Raw genomic sequence first — 20,323 nt, forward strand, 5'->3', positions numbered from 1 at the left:
TATCGATACTGAATATTTGAAACGGTTTCAGTACTCATTTTCCACAGTATCGATACACGGCCTACCAGCTGCTCTCTCCTTTCTCCAACAGCGAGTTGACACACACACCGCTATTTATGGTTTAATAAAAATCTAAAATTTGATGACCTCAATGTGGTGTCAATCTTTCCGATTCCAGGATCGTGACAACACTACAACAATTTGAAAGTTACAGGTGTTGAATATACAGAGAAAAATAAAAAAATAAAAAGAATGTGGGGTATAAAATACTGCAGAGGACGGAGGATGATCACAAGCCAACAATTAGCCTTAATGACAGCCTGATGTCCTGTCGCCGGCTGGTTGACCCATGACCCTCATTTTAATGAGGGCTTTAATAAGGGACATTACTCTGTCAGTGTGGGGTCTCGCTCCAAGGAGGATGGCAAGATGAAAGGTACCCACTGAAGTGTGGGCTGCAGGTGGAATGACAGTTTAAATAGAAGAAGAGGCAGGTGCAGTAATGACGTGTGACAGACACGGTAGCACAGTCCGCTTAAAGTAGCAGTAGGCAGTGTAGTTTTGGCATCATTGGGCAAAAATGTCACAACTTTTCAGCATATTGTAATTCAAGTGTTCTGAGAGAAAACTAGACTTCTGCACCTCCTCATGGCTCAGTTTTCAGGCTTTAAAAAATCTAGCCCGTGATGGGAGACTTTGGCCAATCACAGGTCAGTTCAGAGAGAGAGCGTTCCTATTGGCTGTGCTTGGTATTTCCTCAACACATCTCAACATGGCTACTGGGTCACAAACTTTCTCATTTACAGCTAAACAGTACACTACAAGATTATTCTGAAAACATTTTAAGGAGAGAAATAGGCATTACAGTAACAGAATATTAATTCATATTTGATCAACGCTGCCTAGTTTGACCGTTTGATCGGAGTTCGCGAGTGATTGACTCGTGGCTCTCATAGACGGCAGCTGGACGCAGACTCCAGATCAGCTCTGACTGGTTGTTTTCCTCCAGTCTCTGAAATCTTGGAGATGCCATTAGAAGGACACCGGAGGACACAGAGGCACATGATTTCTTTCAGATTACCTTATTGCCGTTTTATAAAAATAACCTTTTTGAATTTGCTCCATTTCTACCCGACGCAGCTTTAAAAAAAGTTGCCTAACAAAAGATTTTTGCACAGTTTCAACGATTTTGTTTACTTCTTCACACTGGGAATCATCATCATCTATCATGAGCAAAATATGTAAAGTATGAAGAAAACAGAATCGCGTTCATCATTTAACAAATATCTCTCTTCATAACTCCGTCATGAGTAAACCAGTTGTTGTTTTCAATGTTTCACTTCTCTCTCTGCGAGCGTTCGACCCTCTAATCCCTTCCGCAGAAGCATGTCATCACTGTGTCATTCTCACATGTCCACTCTAAGCTGAGGCTGCTACCCGCTGGCACACCACTGCCGTGATCTTCAGAGAGGAGATAGAGAGGCGGAGGAGTGGCGGTGTGGTGGGAGCAGGGCGTTGTGTGTGTGTGGGGGTTGGGGGGAGTAGGAAAAGAGCCGGAATTACCAGATTTAAATAAAGTCAACTTTCCGGCCATCTGGCCAGTGTTTGGGATAGAGGGGGAAGCCTTGAAGGCTGGAAGAGACGGAGTGAGAAAGCTTTATTTCTAAGGCTCTGTATCCAAAACCTCTTAGCAATACAAAACCTTTTTAAGACCATAAAATCTTAAAAAGTTTAGGCACATATAATAGTAAAAATAATTCGCCAAACTTCTAAAATCAATTTTTTTCTCCAAAATATTTGTAAACAGAGCTTATCAGGCAGTGAGATTCTTTATTGAAGGTTTTAATTGTTAAAATTAGATCAATTAAAAACACTAACAATGATGTTTAGCTCTCTGTATCAACTCAGTGCACTCCAGATTGATGAGTCGATCGCAGTACACCCTGCAGTCGATGTAAGTGGATCTATAGAGACGCGCATCATGGCCCAGGAAAAGTGGCACATGTGCCGGTGAGAGGAAATCCCATCATTTGAACCCAGAAGAAGGTGACCAAGAGGACATATCCCTAAACCAAGCACTCTGAAATTAAGGACAAAACAATATGTCAGGCAATGATTGATCAGTCTGTGGTGTTTTGTCAAAATTCAGTCGTCTTTGCAGCCCCACCTCCAGGCACTTCCTATAATCAAAGGCCATGCCCACCGATGGCTAATTAGACATTAAGCAAACGTCAAGAGGGCCTGATTTAAAGCAGCAGCCCTGGACCTGAGCAAAACAAAGGGAGCGGAGCGAGGAAATGGGAGAGCTCCAGATCAATATTGAGCGGTACTTTTGTTTGCTAAAATGCCACAGAGGCTGAAATAAATCAGATAGAGGAGGGAGAGAAGGGCCGGCGATTGCGTTCTCACGGCTCCCCGGGCGCTGCACTGAGAATAGGCACACCTGGCTTAACAAAGCCCAGGAAGAGGGGAGGGATGAGCATGCACACAGGCATGCTCCCACAGAACCACACACACATCCACTATCAGACTACTACTGGTAGAAGATCAACAAGAGGGGATTCATAAGTGTTTTCTTTTAAGGCCATCTGTGGGCTCATCCTAAGCATTGGTAGCTAAAAATAAGAAAGCGCACTGGAGAAGATCATTGAGGATTTATATGTTTTGAGACTCTCTTGTGAAGCCTGGGTCAGGAACAATAAAAAAAATTGTTGCCAGCCAGTGAAACTTTATGTGCCAGCTGAGAGAATGTGCCATCTGCAGCTTCAGAAAGAAACACACTTTGTTAAGGCTAAAGGAAAAAGAAACACTTATATTTCCGCTGCTCACTAAATAGAAAACAGAATTTTTTTTCCTTGAAATTTGTGTGAGAGGTGAGAAAATGTGTTGTGAGATAACCCTGAGTTATGAAGGCCATTGTGCATGATCATTAGTCAACAGCTGTTAGAGGCCCACAGAGAACAGTTAAGGTAGTGCTACTCTTTTTTGGTCGAAATCAACAAGTGTCCGAGGGCCAGTTCAATTTACAGCAGCTACTGAGCTGTGGGAAAATAAACCATAAGGCAATTTCAGAAAGAAAGTAACTACCAAAACAGGCTGGTGTCATACACCGTTTGTAGCTATACCTATAAAAAGTAATGCACTGTAATCTGTATATGTCTTACAAAATCAATTTGTATGTAATACATGTAATCATAAACCAGGAAGTATAAAGAGCTACAAACACATTGTATGGAGGAGGACGGGGTGGATGGATTGGTTAAAAAACTGGACTTTTGCCCAGGAGATCGGTGTTCGTACCCCATGTGAAACCAGAAGTCACGTAACTTCCGTACTTAACTTTTGCCACTCCAAACCACCATCTTTTCCTAAACCTAACTAAGTAGTTTTGTTACCCAAACCTAAGCAAGTTGTTTCCTGTGAAGACAGAAGTTTTTTCTTTAAAAAACTGTATGCATGTAATGAGAAGAATTGACATGTGTTGCTGGACATTCCAGCCCGTTTTCATTCCCAAGGCGTTAAATACTGAGGCTCTCTGAGGCAACAGTAAACGCTCCCGGTAAAGTGCGCCGGAAGTGTGGTGATGTAGTCTTAAGAGCTAAAAGATACAAACTGGGTGGGTGTGAGGGGAAGTGGATGGGTCAAACAAACACGAGGCTTTCATCCAGGAGACCGCTGTTTGTGTCCCGTGCGTCACATTGCAATCATTTGTTTCTGCATGTCCTGTGTTCACAACGTTCAGTGTCATTTTCACTGTACAAACGTAGTAATTTTAAGCCCAACCAAGTAGTTCTTTCCTAAACCTAACTATAGTGGGTTTGTTGCCTAATCCTAATGTGACACCAAGTGTAACTATAGTGGTTTTGATGCCGGAAATAAAGTGAAGCCAAGGGGCTTGATGAGTTGGGATGAGACTGGTTGGACATTTGTAGGAAAATGCACAAAAAATGAGGAATAACTTTACGTAAAATACCATGGAAACCGTTGTATGAGGATACGTTGACCCAAACCATATTTGCCTAATAAAAGAAGGCAAGACGAGTTTATAAAGTATAATGAATGTAGAGGCACACACGTCATCTCTCTCTATCCACAAGGCCACGCTGCTTTCTACCAGTCCAACCAACTTTTTATACGTGCCGAGTTTGGTACCAACCCTCGTACAGACTCCTGATGCTGATAGTGATGCTCTCATCATTAGCTGACTTGTGCAGTCCTGTAGGTTTTTTTCTGTCACTTTGAAACTAACAGAGCAATCACTCTCCAGAGTTACAGGGTTTCCTGTCTGATGAAAACGCTTCACTTCCCTCAGTCCCCCAGTCCTTCGCTCTGCAGCATCTGCGCCATGGCTCCGCCTGTAAATCATACTGTCACTTCTCACACTCAGCACCTCTAGAGCGTGAGCACCCGAGCTGGTTTCAATTTGAGCCCTGAGCAAAGTTAATAAGTTTGAGATAAATTCAGCTGGCCTGGCTGGAGCTGATTTGGAGCGGTGTACGCTTTCGCCCCCCTGATTAGCCCTGGTCCTAAACTTCATTGGCAAAGCACAAAGACACAGTCTGTTTCACCCTGACCCCTAATGCAGTGTGACCCCATGCAGAGAAGCCTGTTATCATTGCTATTTAGAGAGTTCAGGTTACAGGTGAGTCAGGTACTAAAAAGATAATACTGACATAGCATAGGCCGGCCGCTAGCTGTGGGGGTTCACCTAGGGAGAAATATTGGGAGCATCCACTTCAGTGAATCTTCAATTGCAAATCAAGCTGGATCCTAAATATAGAAATGCTATTCACAAAGGTGAAATGATGTGGAAAGGTGTCGTACAGGAAAAACTGACAAGTCAGACAAGTCAGCATTGTACCAGCAGTGAAATCATTCATAGTCATTGAGTGTGGCTGGCCACACATAAGTGCCGGTGCCATTTAGTAAAATAAACCTCACATGGAGCTAATATTCATCCGTGGTAACCTTTGGCGACTGGCGTGATGTTGGTAAGCACCCGTTTGGCCATCATTAACCAGCTGGAAGTGACTATAGGGCCCTTTCTGCTTCCCACCACATGATTGGAGGCTACCCCCAGTAACCCAACGCAGGGGCCAATTATACATAATTTAAGACTTAAGCAATTTGGACAGATTTCTGGAAATTACTGTAGAGGTCTTGTTGCTGTCGCCGAACAGAAACGAGAGTGGGATATTTTGACAGGTTTTTACCACAAACCAGTTCTCAGATACACAAAGGCAGAGGTTACACGGTGCCTAATATCCATGTGTTGATTGGGGGCTAAAGTCAGGGGGTTAAGCAAGGTCTAGTTAGCCGGGTTCTGAATTACCACAGAGAAGGTTAAGCAAAACAACAGGCCTCCATCCCACCTGTCCACCAATTACCACTACATAAACACCGTGGTCGGTCGGCTGCATGCACACGCATAAGATAAATTTACGTAGGTGGTCGGACTTCCCCAATTAAAGAATCTGACAACTGGAGACTAAGAAATGCTCAGTTTGAGCCAAATACTATAAAGTAGTGACCAGTCTGGGCATGATACTGTCATTCATTACAACTGTATTTCAGGGTTAAAAGTAAAAGACATATTACACAAAGCAGTGAGAGCCAGAACTGGAACAAAAGACAAAAATACCAGGAAGCCATATTCAGGCTACTCTTCTCCACTGAAATACAGTTCAACTGTGGCCCTATACGACACACACACCTCTCTCTCCCTCTGGAGCTGAGCCAGAGGGAACTGAGACAGCTTCCTGTCTGGCCCCCGTGACCCGGCTGTGTTAACAGGTGGATGCACCCGTGTTTGCTGCCCCGTCTCTCTGTGTTTGCCCACGATGGTCAGACAGGAAGCTGGCCAGACAGCGGTCAGCCTGAGCCAGCGCTGAATACTTTCGGCTAGGTGTGAGGAAGACTTGGTGACATCACTGTTATGGGATAGTCTTCTGACGAAGGCGAGAAGGAGGAGACTTGCTGTGAATCTATTTCTGGCTCTGCTTATATACAAGCACAATCCTTAACAGGAGACAGTTCAATTGAAGTATTCCCAAAATCTAGCTTTGAAAGGATAAAAATAAAAAAAATCTCTGATATATACAGAGACTTAAAGGTACTATATGTAACAACTTACATGTATTAATCGCTTTGTATTGCCATTTTGTGAACAGATTGTTATGTAACTTAAAAGCTGATACCTTCCACGACTTTCTCGGTTACCTATAACAGCCTGTGGACTCATTTCTATGTAAAGACTCGGGACGGTTTTGCTTCGTAACGTTAGTTGATGAAGTAATTTGCAAATGGCAAGCTAGTTAGTATCATGGAGATTGGACATTACAGATAGTAACGGTGATATATGATTGTACTGTAATGTCACGTCACTCTTTTGGCCGATGATTGCTCGCCCCTACGGAGTGCGTATTGAGTACTTAACGGACATTGGTGTTATTAATAGCAAGGATTTTCTGAAAGTTACATATAGTACCTTTAAGTATTCTATAAGTGTATATGAGTCGTGTGAACATAGGATATATTGGTCTCATTTGGGTTAAATTAGTCGGTAACTTCTCTTCTCTGATCTGTGAAATCTTGAAAATGCCATTAGGAGCACTAGGAAGATGCAGAGGAACTTGTTTTTTTTTTCACTGTCTCATGCACTACTGTCAGGATATAGTGACAGTTTTATAAAAAATAACTTTTTATCATATTTGCTCAAAGTTACCGACTGTAGCTTTAAAGTTAAAAACCAAACCCATTGAAAATTGGCTTTGACATAATGCTGGACATCACTTTTGAATTGAGTTGAGTCATGTTATAAAAGGTATCATCCCCGGGCATTTAGTTAAACCATCCAGGCATTAGCCAAACCAGAAGTAATCCTACGGTCTTCCTGCTGCTAGGCCCCGGTGTGTATCAGGGACCTGCAGTTCTGCGGACCACTTAATATCCACAAATAGTCATGTCTAATTCCAACTGTGATGGTCATTCATTCGGACCACGGGATTACAGCATTTGTGTGAATGTGCATATGTGTGAATGCATGTGATTGTGTGTGTGGTCTTATTCACATCACACACACCACCGCCACCACCACCGCTGGGCTGCTACCACTTCACCCAGAGACACAATTAAGAGCCCTGGCCGGAAAGCAGGCCTGAGCGGGTGGACGCTGAGACGAGACAGGCTCACCGGGCAGTTCCTTTCCCTCCTCGTCTCTGAAGGCTCCTTGGCAAGACGCAGACGCCCCGAGATGTCAGTGCCGAGCAAAAGCGCAATCTGTCTCAACACAGTTGGTTGACCGCGGGACCCAAAGCAATCCCGACACGTAGCATCACTCTGCTTGCTTTGCACTGAGCCATGCGCGCTCACACAGAGGGAAACAGGAAGGCCTGATCAGGCCAGCATTTCACGGCAGTTGAGGTGGTCCGCGTGTAAAAGTCGCTGCTGAACTCACGGGACGTGGCCTCCGATAATTGTCTCTGCTGTAGGGCCAGCTTTTTCTTGAGCGAGAAAAGTGTTGCTTCCATCAAAGCTGCGCTGCCGGGCTGCGTGCTGCAAGGTCAATAATTACCAACAGATGCTTCTTCTGTCTTTATTTATACGTTCTAATTGGGAACATTAGTCCATTGTTAGCCTTAATAACTGGGAACATTTCTACTGAATAAACACATAAATATCTGTCAAGAAGTGTGACATCTCACTCTACTGTAAGATCTGAAGAAAATAACAGCTCCCTCTGAAATTACAAAATTACCAGCAGTGTCCTCTGTCAACAAACTGAGACAAATCACCTCTTAAATGTCTATTCCAGCGTCCCTGGGGTCAAATGACAGTCCTGACTCCATATAAAGGCCTATATTTAGGACAATGTCTTGTATTGCCTCTAGCACCACATTAACCTCTGACCTCTAACTACGCACTAAGCTCCTGGTGGTTTACAGCTGGGACAACTCCGTGCACTGAGACTGGTGATAATCTATCTGTTGGACACTCCTGTGCACATTAACTCCAGAAAGAGATACTCTAAACACATGAAAATATTAACTTTGCAGCAATCAATGGCTCTTTATTGCAAAGACAGAGCGACCTTTTATTTTTCAAGTGCGTTGCTTACTTTCAGAAGGCTGATGAGTGCGTTTCAGCACCTCCTCTACCGTCACACAGAGAGAAAAAGTGTAGGAGCCCCTCTGTTTTTAGGCTCGGGGTGTTTACTCAGAACAAACAAACAGATTTACTACTTAGAAACGCAAGTGCTAAGTGAGAGTGTTGCGTCTCGTTTTCAGGGTTTTCAGGGCGACTTTCATCAGGTCTTTGAGCTTCTGTGATATGAAGTGTTGAGTGTTTGTTTAGCCTTAACCTTTGATGTAATTTATTTACATTTAAAGTGGCGGTAGGCAGTATATTTTTGGCATCATTGGGCAACAATTCCATAATAACCTTTCAGCATATTGTAATTCAAGTGCTCTGAGAGAAAACTAGACTTCTGCACCTCCTCATGGCTCTGTTTTCAGGCTTTAACAAATCTTACCCGTGATGGAAGACTTCGGCCAATCACAGGTCATTTCAGAGAGAGCGTTCCTATTGGCTGTGCTCTGGCTAGGGGGCGGTGCTTGGTATTTCCTCAACTAATCTCAACATGGCTGCCAGGTCACAAACTTTCTCATTTTACAGCTAAACAGTGCACTACAAGATGTTTCTGAGAACATTTGAGGCAAGAAATAAGCATTACAGTAACAGAATATTGATTTATATTTGATCAGCGCTGCCTAGTTTGACCGTTTGATCGGAGTTCACGAGTGATTGACAGCCGGAAGCTGGACGGCAGACTGCAGATCAGCTCTGATTGGTTGTTTTCCTCCGGACTGTGAAATCTTTCAGATGCCATCAGGAGCACCGGAGGACACAAAGAAAGATGATTTTTTTCAGTTTACTTCCAATGCACTACTGTCAGGACATAGTGACCGTTGTATAAAAATAACTTTTTCTACCCACTGCAGTTTTAAGGTCACTTAAATTATAAAGATTTGGAATAAAATAACATTTTAAATAGGCAATAAATTAGACTTTTCACATTATGAAGAATTCCAGCACAGAAAAAAATAGCTGTTAAATTTCCATTTCCTTATTTCCACGACTGTCTAATTGATTGCTGGTGTTTGACACCCGGGCGACAGGTGTTTGTATTTCCCTTCCTGAAACCCACAGTAGGTTTATTTAGGTTTTCACACGCAGACTACATCCACCGACATCCTACACAACAGGAGGACGGCATCATCCGCGTGACTCACATTTCTATCTGGCAGCCCCAGTCGGCCTGAAACACAGCTGAGGTCCTGGATGTAATTTAGCCCCCTCGCCTCTATAACCCCAGCTGTAAAATGACACAACTCCTCAAGTAGCTCCTCAGCAGCCATCAAACCCCAAGTGCCTGTTAAAGCTCACCAACTCCCCTCCCTCCTCCTCCTCACCTCCACCATCCCACCCTTGTCTTATAAAACCAGGAGCCATAAAACCACCACTGGGCTCATTCTCACTCTCTATGTGTCCCCTCTGTTTTGAGACGAATGGACAGTTTATACATATAGATGGTGGTAATATTTTGAATTGGGGATTCATATTTATTTAATGGAGATCAGAGGTTGGAGCACAATGATTTCCAATGCACATTGGTAAAGTCGTGATTGTTTACAGTCCAGTGATATCAGTATATCAGAGACAGAATATCTAATAATGTGCCAGTCACTGAGCTGCAGTGTGCAGAATGTCCCAATAACGAAGCAAACAGAGAGTGACTGGAAAGTTTTATGACCGGCTTCCAGGCCGACACGAGGAAAACATCACCAGCCTGAGTAAGTGTGCTGAGGAGTTGGATGTCAGACCAAAACCGCCCCTCCCGATCATCACACCACCCCTTCTTATTCTGCGTTCCCACTCCACCCTTTTCCTCCGCCGCTAACTCCAAACTCCTCTCCGCAGGGCGGATCGAGTAAAGGAAGACGAGAATCCTGACAGCTGCTGACATCTTTCCAACATATTTAAAAGAAATATAAAAGATCAAACTTCACTAATTGACCATGAAGATGTGAACATGACATTGAATCGTTTCACAGAGGTGCGGAGTCAAGTCAGGAACCAATACAATATTATATAACACTACAGAATATTCAAATGTTCATATAATAAAGTCATCCTACAGGTTTTTATACGCATTTAATTTCTATTTGAATCCTTCAAACTGTTTAGCAAAGAAAAATCTGTGGAGTTTTGCATCTTATAGAGCTACATGGAAACAATTACTTCCTGGCAAATGAAGATTTGTTGGCAGATCTCTTCCTGACTGTGGGTGTGTATGTGTGTGTGTGTCTACATGTGTGTAGTTCCACTTGAGCACAAAGAGAATAATTGCCACTGAAACGTCACCAGGTTTCATTTGACAAGTGTGCTGTGCATCGGCCAAGCAACATCTGGACGCCAACGGAGAAACGGCTGCCAAGCACATGCATTACAGCTCAAACCTCTCTGCATGAGGATGCCTGCGAGGCTGAAAATTAGCTGAGAAAGTTAGCGTAAAAAGCTGCAAAGCAGGAGCGTCTCTTTGTCTGCCACTCCGCGCCGAATCCACAAAATACAGCTCAATAATACAAATTAAGAAAGCATATAATGGCGCATGATGTTTGAAGGTAAGAGAAGGGATGGTTGGTGGTAAAAAAGCTGCGCAAATACAAATAAAAACTACCCCTAAAAATAAAGCTAAAGGTTATAGTCACCCCAAGGAAGCATAAAATCCTCATAAAATAAAGTCCTCTAATGCATAAAGATGTAATAAATATCCCTTTCAGTGTTTTTACAGGACATATTAACTTCACAAGTGGCTGCTATGGCCACATCCATACAAAACTCCATATGCAGTGGCCCTTCTTTGTGCTTGTAAGGATTCAAGCGTGCACGTTGAGGTCAATGCTTGGAATTTGCGGTAATAATAAAATGTAATTAGCAATTGTGGAAAGGTTGAAATAAAAGAGGAAGGCATCCATGCAAAAACAGAGATGAAATAAATAAAAGTGAGCATTTCTAATGACTGTGAAACGTCAGACAAATCTGCTCTGAGTGAAATGATTTCAAGGGTATTTGTGTTTAAATGTCAAACTTAACAACGGTACCTAAGCAGACGGACTCGGCGCTTACTTAAATCCAAGGCTGATGATGTTAAACCCAATTACAGAGTGGAGAAATAAAGCACCATTAAAGTATTTTTTGGATCAGATTTCAGAGCTTGGAAAATGTGTGTAGCATCTATTCTCTTTCAGGTCAAAATTCACACCTGGCACAGCAGAATATTCCTTATGTTTCCTAGTCTGCGCACAAGGAGGAATACTGAAAGCCGTCCTCAGATGAACTCTGACCTGGTTAGCTGTGCCACTGAAATGCAGAGTGGAGGGCCTCTCTATTCTGCATGTTTAATGAGAGCGGCTGACAAATTGAATATAAGTGCATACTGCAGCAAGGCACGGAAGGTTGGTGGAGGGGGTTAGACGGAGAAATTAGCTACCGGGGCCTGTTCTCTGTTGGCTTTAAGTGAATCTGATTGGCTGTAGGGGAGTGTAACGGAGCCAAATCATGTCAACAACGATGGTTGGCATTTCCTGTCCTTAAGTTTTGTCAAAGAAATTGTTACCACTGTCAGCAAATAATGGATGTTTTAAAGTATGTGTGTGAGGGAACTACAACCTGTCTTATTGCTGTAGTGACGATAATAGAGCTGTCAGGTTATCCCTAGGAATTACTTTGATACTGGACACATCCAATGCCCAACGTTCAGTGCCAATGTAGGAAATAGTGAGCCCTTTAGGTAACGAGGTGGATGGTAAGGGCATGGGGATCATCTTTCATGCGGAGGACAGAAATTTGCATCCCCTGATAGACATGTAAATGTTCTACCCATTACCTACCGTGACCTATAACCAACTGTTTTAGTTGCCAAACCTTAACCATACCTTAATCTCGGTCACTATCTATCACTGAATGAGGTAACACAATAGTGATTGAGCATACGGCCCACTGATGAAAGCCCTCGCATTTGCATTATTACAAACAGGGTGTCTGTGGTTCTCATTCCCAGGGCGTCAAACGTTTTGTCCCGGCCGTCAGAGTTTGATACCGCCGCACAAGACACCCTTTAGCTCTGGTATGCGACGCACTGGGCTATCCATTAACTACAATGTAAACCCATCTGCAGCAACAGTAAACGCACAGGGAAAGTGCTGTAGTATAAAGAGCCAAAGGGGTCCAACAACACAAGGCTTTCATCCAGGAGACCGCTGTTTGTGTACCACGTGTTACGTTTCTGCTTTCACTTCACAATCAGCTGATCGTTTGTGTCCTTTGTTCACATGGTCAGGTCACGTTTTCACTGTACAAACTTAGTAATTTTAAGCCCAATTGTGGTGTTTTTTCCTAAACCTAACTATAGTGGTCTTGTTGTTTAATCCTAAGCGTTTTTTTTAATTCACAACATTAACCACGTGTTTACTGCAACCGAAAAGTGACACCGAAGGGGTCTGAAAAAGCGTCAGTATTTGACGAGGTGGGATGAGAACGTGTTGGACATTCCCGTGAAAAAATCACAAGTGGCAAATGTAGGATCCAAAAACACACCTGCAATTACCGCTTATCGCCATAGATGCCGCCAAAGAGAACAAAATAGAGATCTTCCAGATTGTAACTTTAACCTTAAAGGAATACTATGATTTCGGCCATTGTTTCTATCACCAAAGTACTTGCTGAGATCTCTGTATTGGCAACATTTCTAAAAAGTAGGTCCAACAACACGAGTGGCCATTGGACTATGAAGGGTGAAAACAAACCCCTAGGTTAGTTAAAATCAGGCACACCATTCTTTATCACTTTACTGATACATTTCTTTCAAACTTAACATACATGTTTTCTTGGCAGCGAGACTGTTTATATCAAAGTCTCAAGTGGCAGCTTCACTGACCCGTCTCAGCCAGGCAGCCTGTGCACGCACATCTGTTGCTGGTTTTTTAGAGCATTGTGCTCTTTCATATGCAATCCCTCGCATTTTGCAAAGGATAAGCAATAATTGGCGAGACAACTGTAAAATGGCGATCGGTTGTTGAGTGTTATAGAAACCGTATGACAGCATGATAGACCGCGAGGGCTGTCCAGCCTGCAGTTGTCTGGCTGAGTGACTGGCTGTGAGGTTTCATTTTCCCTCAGGGGAACAGCAGCCGGGGCTGACAGCTTTAGGGCGGTGGGGGTGGAGGGAGAACAGGAAAGAGGTGGTGCAGAGCATTGGAGGCAAGGCCATTTTTTATGACTTTGATTTGGGAAGGACACTACATCACTTGTATGGTGATGCTGGCTGAATGAAAAAACAGGAATGGAACGGGGCCGGCGCATCGAGTCCAGCGCAACAGGGAGGAGAAATGAAGAGTCCAGCAATGATGATGATGATGATGATGATGATGATGATTAGGCTTCCCTTGGCTAATGCGACTGCTTCGGGCTGCCTCGCTAATCAAACTCTGGATTTTATGGTCGGATCAGTTAAGTAAACTTCATCTGGCGGCTGTCTGCTGCAGCCACGTGCACCTCGTGGCTGTTCTGTGCCCTGCTTTGTTTCCCCTGCTCTTGGCTCAGAACGCTGGCACAGACAGGGACTGAGACGTCAGACTGTGTCTGTATTTCTCTTGATTACAGATGTCTGTAGATCAAGCCCCTTCTGTGAAAGTCAACAGAACAGAAAAAAATATAGAGTTTCATAATTTCACAGACCATTTATAGGCCATAGATAGCATGTCGTTTTGTTTAAAGTTAAACCATATGAACAAAAATCTTCTTGTTCTCATATGAAGAAAAATATTATTTTGTAAACATGCCGACTTTCCTTAATAATACATTGGCATAGCTCTTTTTCGGGTCATTCTTATTTTATATATGCCATGAGTTGCAAGTCATATTAATTCTATTTCATATATAGTACGCCTCAAACATCAGTTATATCATAAAACATGAACTGAGGTCAACACAAGAATTGTGCCACAGCCTCTCTACAATGAACATTCATGCTGATAACAAACTCCACAGAAAGCTAAAAGTTGTAGTATGTGTTTCACTGCAAAATAAATACCTCTTCAGAATAATGTTACTATTCTCATATGAAACTAGAAACCTAAGGAATACATTAGTACCAACCATGGCATACTAACTCATAGCGAAGGAGGTTAAATAACGCTCCAAATTTACGCTAAATTTTGGCAAGAAAAAACTGTCATGGCCATTTTCAAAGTGGTCCCTTGACCTCTGACCTCAAGATATGTGAATGAAAATGGGTTCTATGGGTACCCACAAGTCTCCCCTTTACAGACATGCCCACTTTATGATAATCACATGCAGTTTGGGGCAAGTCATAGTCAAGTCAGCACACTGACACACTGACAGCTGTTGTTGCATGTTAGGCTGCAGTTTGCCATGATATGATTTGAGCATATTTTTATGCTAAATGCAGTACCTGTGAGGGTTTCTGGACAATATTTGTCATTGTTTTGTGTTGTTAAGTGATTTCTAATAATAAATATATACATACATTTGCATAAAGCAGCATATTTGCCCACTCCCATGTTGATAAGAGTATTAAATACTTGTCAAATCTCCCTTTAAGGTACATTTTGAACAGATAAAAAATGTGATCAATTTGCGATTAATCGTGATTAACTATAGACAATCATGCTATTAATCGCAATTAAATATTTTAATCTGTTGACAGCCCTATTCAGAAACTAGAAGTGCTAACTGGCGTCCTGACACAGTCCTCCTTGTGCAGTTTCATATGAGACACTTGTGTTCACATTTAAGCAATTTACACAGCATAATAATGCCAACCCATTCCATGACTCCCAAGGTGACAGTAACAGGGTAATAGACTGGCTGTCATGTGGGGATGGCTGTCCATGGATGAGATCATTATTATGTAATTGGCTCTGCTTGTGCAGTCTCTCCCAATGTGTGAAAGCAGGCATCACCCACACTGGCACCCTGTAGATCAGCCAAACCTCAATGTTTGGAGAAAGGCCCTGAGATCCACCGTATCTGTTACAGCCTGCAGGGCAATAACTGGCCTGCAACTACAAGCCTGCAATCAAATATGGCTCCTCATTGGCCGATTAACACTACGGAGTCCTCCAAAAAGGATATGAGCCTGTTACTGGTGAATGCAATGGAGGTCTGATTTCATAAAAGTCACACACAGAGTGGATTTTGCTGTAATGCACAACACAGGACTTGATGGAATCCAGATTTCACTCAGCACACGACAGGATGCCAGGCAAGTACAGTAAAAGGATTACATGAGCCGTCAGCAGATAAATTATTCATAAGCAGACCATATTAAAAAAATAAAATGGTTGCCATAACAAATAAACAACATTTATCTAATCACTGTATCTTAGATGTGGATTTATGCCTTGAAGAAACCTGGAGCTATGAAATTGAACTTTCCGTTAGTAAAATTGGACTCGTTATTTAAAGAAAAAAAGAATATTAATAAGACACAATATCTGCAGGTCAGATCAGAGGCTTGTATTTGGGCAAATCCCAAATTAAACTAACTGTACTTTGCTTTATTTATTTAATTATCAGTCCCATTTGGTCAGCAATTCTATCCAAAGCAGTTCTGTTGGAAGTGCCGGTTCATAAAGCTTACAAATATTTATTTTCATAAAAAACAACATTAAAGTAGAGATATTAGCTTCATAACTGAGACTGTTGATGGTAGATTTGGACTGAGCCAACATAGAATTACCTGTTATCATTTGCAAGAAATCGGAAATATATGTAGAACCTCAGAGAGTAAAGACGTTGGGGAAGTGGAGTCAGTTTTCAAAAGCGATAAAAATCAGCTGGCGCCTGTTGAGGAGGTGCCTGTGTATGTCCTGTCACCGCCGAGGACAAAGAGTCTCCCTAGTCACGCCTAAAACACGGATTTCCACCTTACCTACCTTTTGGCTCCTGACTGTTAAGTGGTTAGAAGTGTTCCATATTATTTTATTTTACAGATCCAGTCTGGTTACCTTAAATAAACTAAGAAACTCTTAAAACCAAACGCCACCTCAGGGCCAAATGGCAGCACTCATAAACGTGATTCTGATATGATACTAAATTGAAATGCTGCTCTCCATCTCGTATTCTCTGTCATGTTTCCATGTTGTTGTTTTCCCTCACCATTAGCCTTCACCTTCAACTGTAAATTCTATCCCCCGGTGGGACTGCAGGCGCCTTGTGTCGCACCCTCTCCCTCCCTTGGCTTGTGATCTTTAGGCTGGCGAGAAACATGCAGAGGTGTTCCTTTTCCTTCCTGTTCCACGCACAACTTTAAGCGGCGACCCAAGAGACTTGGATCGGGGCTTACTGACAAAACTTTCCACTCCCCCACACACGCTCGCCATCCATCGGACTTCATCTGCCCCTTCTCCGGGTCTGCCATCTGTACAGACACCCATTATTAAAGAGTTAGGCCTCAGTGAGCGACTTCAACCAAACCGAGGTGCGCTGAAGCCACAGTTTGAGGCCACGGGAGTGCGCTGAGGTGTAGGTGCTGGGTAACCTTAGATTTTTAATTACAGAGTGTGCATGGCGGTGCGATAAGAGGGTCATGGCTTCCTGATAACCTGTTTGGTGAGTCAGAGGCCGTTTGTCGCCCAGACTGAGCGTAAGCTGTGAGAACGGGACAAAACCTCATCTTTGTGCAAATACGTCTCTCTGAACTTCCTATAGACTCAAAGCAAGAGCCGCCATCTGCTTTCACCTCTGACAGGTGAAACCACACACCTGAGTCACTATTCAAAGTCTACCTCAGCTGAAAACAGTGACAAATCCAGAGGAAACAATGGTTGATTATCAAGAGGTTGACAGTGTCAAAGCGGAAAGTCTAAGTGGTTAAAATCATTTCTTCTGTCATCGGTGTAGTGAGATTATTTAGACACACTATTTTTAGGACATTCAAGCTAAAAATAGCAGAGCATTTGCGTGGGTGTGTTGTATCATCGAGAAGATGAAATTCAATCCCAGGAAGTCCAGTTTGAAAAACACATCCATGTGTTTTTAGTTGCATCAGACGTCAAAACACAACACAGCAGTTTATATAATACACTGACAGACATTTACAACTCTGGAACGTCACAGATTAATCCTTTGTGTCAATCGATGAAAGGTGGAATTCCCCATTCACGTTACGAAATAATCATGAATGCGTGCTTGAACATATTTGTTTGGCCACGTAGTGCGGTTGCCAAATGACACTGATTGTGTTGTGTGAGTCTGATTCAGCTTTTTTGCTGCACAACCCTGCCTTTATTTGCCAGAGGCCTCTGTGTTGGGCTCGTTCATTGAAGTGAATGAGAACATATATATATATATATATATATATATATAGTTGGTCTGAACATGGCCTTTTAGCTTTGTTGTGGAAAATGTCCATTTTTGATTGGCTGGTTAAAATTGTACGTCAGAACACCTTAAAGGTGCTAAACGTGAGATTGAGCATTTCGGCGCTAACAGTGGAAACAACGGCAACAATGCTGACAGAGCTAACAGTGTTTACTTGGGGGGAACCGGAGAATGGGACGACGCCATCGGTTGCGACAGCGTTATCAGATGTAACTGCTGTATGAGAGCATTGCTGAGCGGCGGCCTTGAGCTAGCCATCGGGGCACGCTCACATGCACTAGCAAATAGTCGTTTGCTGCTATATTAATGCTCTGTATATCATATAGAGCACCTTTAAACATGCTGAAGTTCCATTCAACTGGCTCATTTTGTGATTATCCCATAGACTGTTTATCAGAATTGGACGTAGTCACTGTCACCCATTGATTTGTGGTCTTTCGTTTTTGAAGCCTCGACATTTTTGCCTTCGCTCTCTTGGTTTTTGGCCGTCGCCATGTTGTTTTGTTGCAATCAGAAGTGACACGAGAGGGTGGAGCTAAGTACAATCGAACTCTAAATAAGACATTTTCAGGTGACCAAAAGGTTATTATTAACTATCCTGAACTGAAAACACACCGTGAAAGGGTCAAAGCTCTAAGACGATAACACGGACAACTCCCAGACCGGACAATGCCGTGGCAGCGACCTGCCAATCACAAGGTAACCATGCCCTAAATCATCCCCTGCTTTATGGTCTAATTGACTCTAAATGGGACCATAATTTACCAAATGAACATCATGCTGTATCGAAGAAGACTTGAAACTAGCGATTGAGACCATAAACTCATGTTTACAATGTTTACTGAGGTAATAAATCAAGTGAGAAGTAGGCTCATTTTCTCATAGACTTCTATACAATCAGTCTTCTTTTTGCAACCAGAGGAGTCGCCCCCTGCTGGCTGTTAAAAAAAAAATGCAAGTTTAAGGCACTTCCGCATTAGCTTCGCTTCTCAGACCTGGAGCAAGCCCACTGGATTATCCTAATGATCTATGCTATTCATGCATATTGACACTCCTCCAAGCATCCCTCCATTTATCATGACACCGAACCAATAACCAGGTGGCACTGTAAGCCAGATAGCTAACCTGTGGTGAACTCCCCACTCTATTGCCACGACGCAGCAAGCTATCGCAGACAGGACAACACTGAGCTCTGCAGCAAATCTAATAAACCAGTTACAGTTTTCTTTCTCCCACCAAGAATGGTAACCAAGCCGCTCAAATATTGGATCTCAGGAAATAGTGGAGGACAATTTCCTTCGAGCGTAACATTAGAATGCACGAGCCTAGCTCCCGGAGGTTCGGGGCCACCACCGCTGGGCCGCTCCAATTAGATGGAGCTTCCCCGCTGTGGCCGAGCCAGCCTGAACACAGGAGCACCCGAAAGGAGCTGGAGGAAGGAGCGAGGGGAGGCACACACACACAAACACAGCCCTGAGCGCTGTGTTGTACTTGGCACATATTTCGCCTAACGTCTCTCCCTGTCTACACTTCTGGCCCCTGAATATGCTGCAAAGTGATCATTAGACCGCACAAAGAAAAAAAAGAGGAAATAAAGAGATGAAAACGTAAGGACGGGGAGATTAAAGACAAAGCTCCTACTGCTGTTATCTCAAATTACAAAAATGTATGATCATCTCTTACAATTGTTTTAGTTTTTTTCATATTGCTCATTGACAGAAAGTGAAAATAATACTAGTAATATAAAGGACAAAATACACTGGTGAATCAACTCAACTGGAAAATTTGTGTCAAGTTTGATTCCAAATTGCGTTGACTCACGCTTGACTCCCATCTTAAAAAGTAATCCTGGGTGGAGTAGAAGTCAGTAAATAGCAACTTCAGTGTAATGTTAAAACCATGTGGAGGCCACAAGAACTACTTGTGTTTTCTCCCACAAGTTTCCAATATTGGTGTAAGATTGTGAAGACAACTTGAAGTAACACACATCTAACGTAAACACAGTGATTTCACAGTTGTCCGAAAAAAAGATCTGAGAAATGCCAGAAGAAAAAGTCTGAAAAAAAAATCGAAAAATGTCGGACAAAAAGTCTGAAAAAAAAGATTTGAAAAATGTCCGAAACAAAAAGTCTGAAAAATAAGTCTGAAAAAAAAGATCTGAAAAATGTCCGAAATAGAAAGTCAGAAAAATGTCCGAAAATAAAGTCAGAAAAATAAGTCAGAAAAAAAAGATCTGAAAAATGCCCGAAAAAAAGGTCAGAAAAATGTTTGAAAAAAAGATCTGATAATAAGTCTGAAAAATATGTCTGAAAAAATGTCAGAAAAAAAAGATCTGAAAAAATGCCCGAAAAAAACAAGTCTGAAAAAAAGTCTGAAAAAAAAGATCTGAAAAAATGCCCAAAAAAACAAGTCTGAAAAAAAAAAATCTGGAAAATGTCGGACAAAAAAGTCTGAAAATTTTTTTTTTAAAAATGACCGAAACAAAAAGTCTGAAAAATAAGTCTGAAAAAAAAGATCTGAAAAATGTCCGAAATAGAAAGTCAGAAAAATGTCCGAAAATAAAGTCAGAAAAATAAGTCAGAAAAAAAAGATCTGAAAAATGCCCGAAAAAAAGGTCAGAAAAATGTTTGAAAAAAAGATCTGATAATAAGTCTGAAAAATATGTCTGAAAAAATGTCAGAAAAAAAAGATCTGAAAAAATGCCCGAAAAAACAAGTCTGAAAAAAAGTCTGAAAAAAAAGATCTGAAAAAATGCCCAAAAAAACAAGTCTGAAAAAAAAAAATCTGGAAAATGTCGGACAAAAAAGTCTGAAAATTTTTTTTTTAAAAATGACCGAAACAAAAAGTCGGAAAAATA

General features: G+C 42.2%; 1 long non-coding RNA gene across 1 annotated transcript; it reads left to right on the forward strand.

Annotated features, from left to right (window-relative positions):
- The first annotated feature begins 1,926 nt into the window (after nucleotides 1–1,926).
- On the forward strand, nucleotides 1,927–17,749 carry LOC119502541. Its single transcript, XR_005210098.1, has 3 exons — nucleotides 1,927–1,936; nucleotides 4,038–4,041; nucleotides 17,665–17,749. It is a non-coding gene; the product is annotated as an uncharacterized LOC119502541 (long non-coding RNA).
- Nucleotides 17,750–20,323: the final 2,574 nt, after the last annotated feature.

The sequence above is a fragment of the Sebastes umbrosus genome, chromosome 14 (genome assembly GCF_015220745.1).
Source record: "Sebastes umbrosus isolate fSebUmb1 chromosome 14, fSebUmb1.pri, whole genome shotgun sequence".
Classification (NCBI taxonomy): Eukaryota; Metazoa; Chordata; class Actinopteri; order Perciformes; family Sebastidae; genus Sebastes; species Sebastes umbrosus.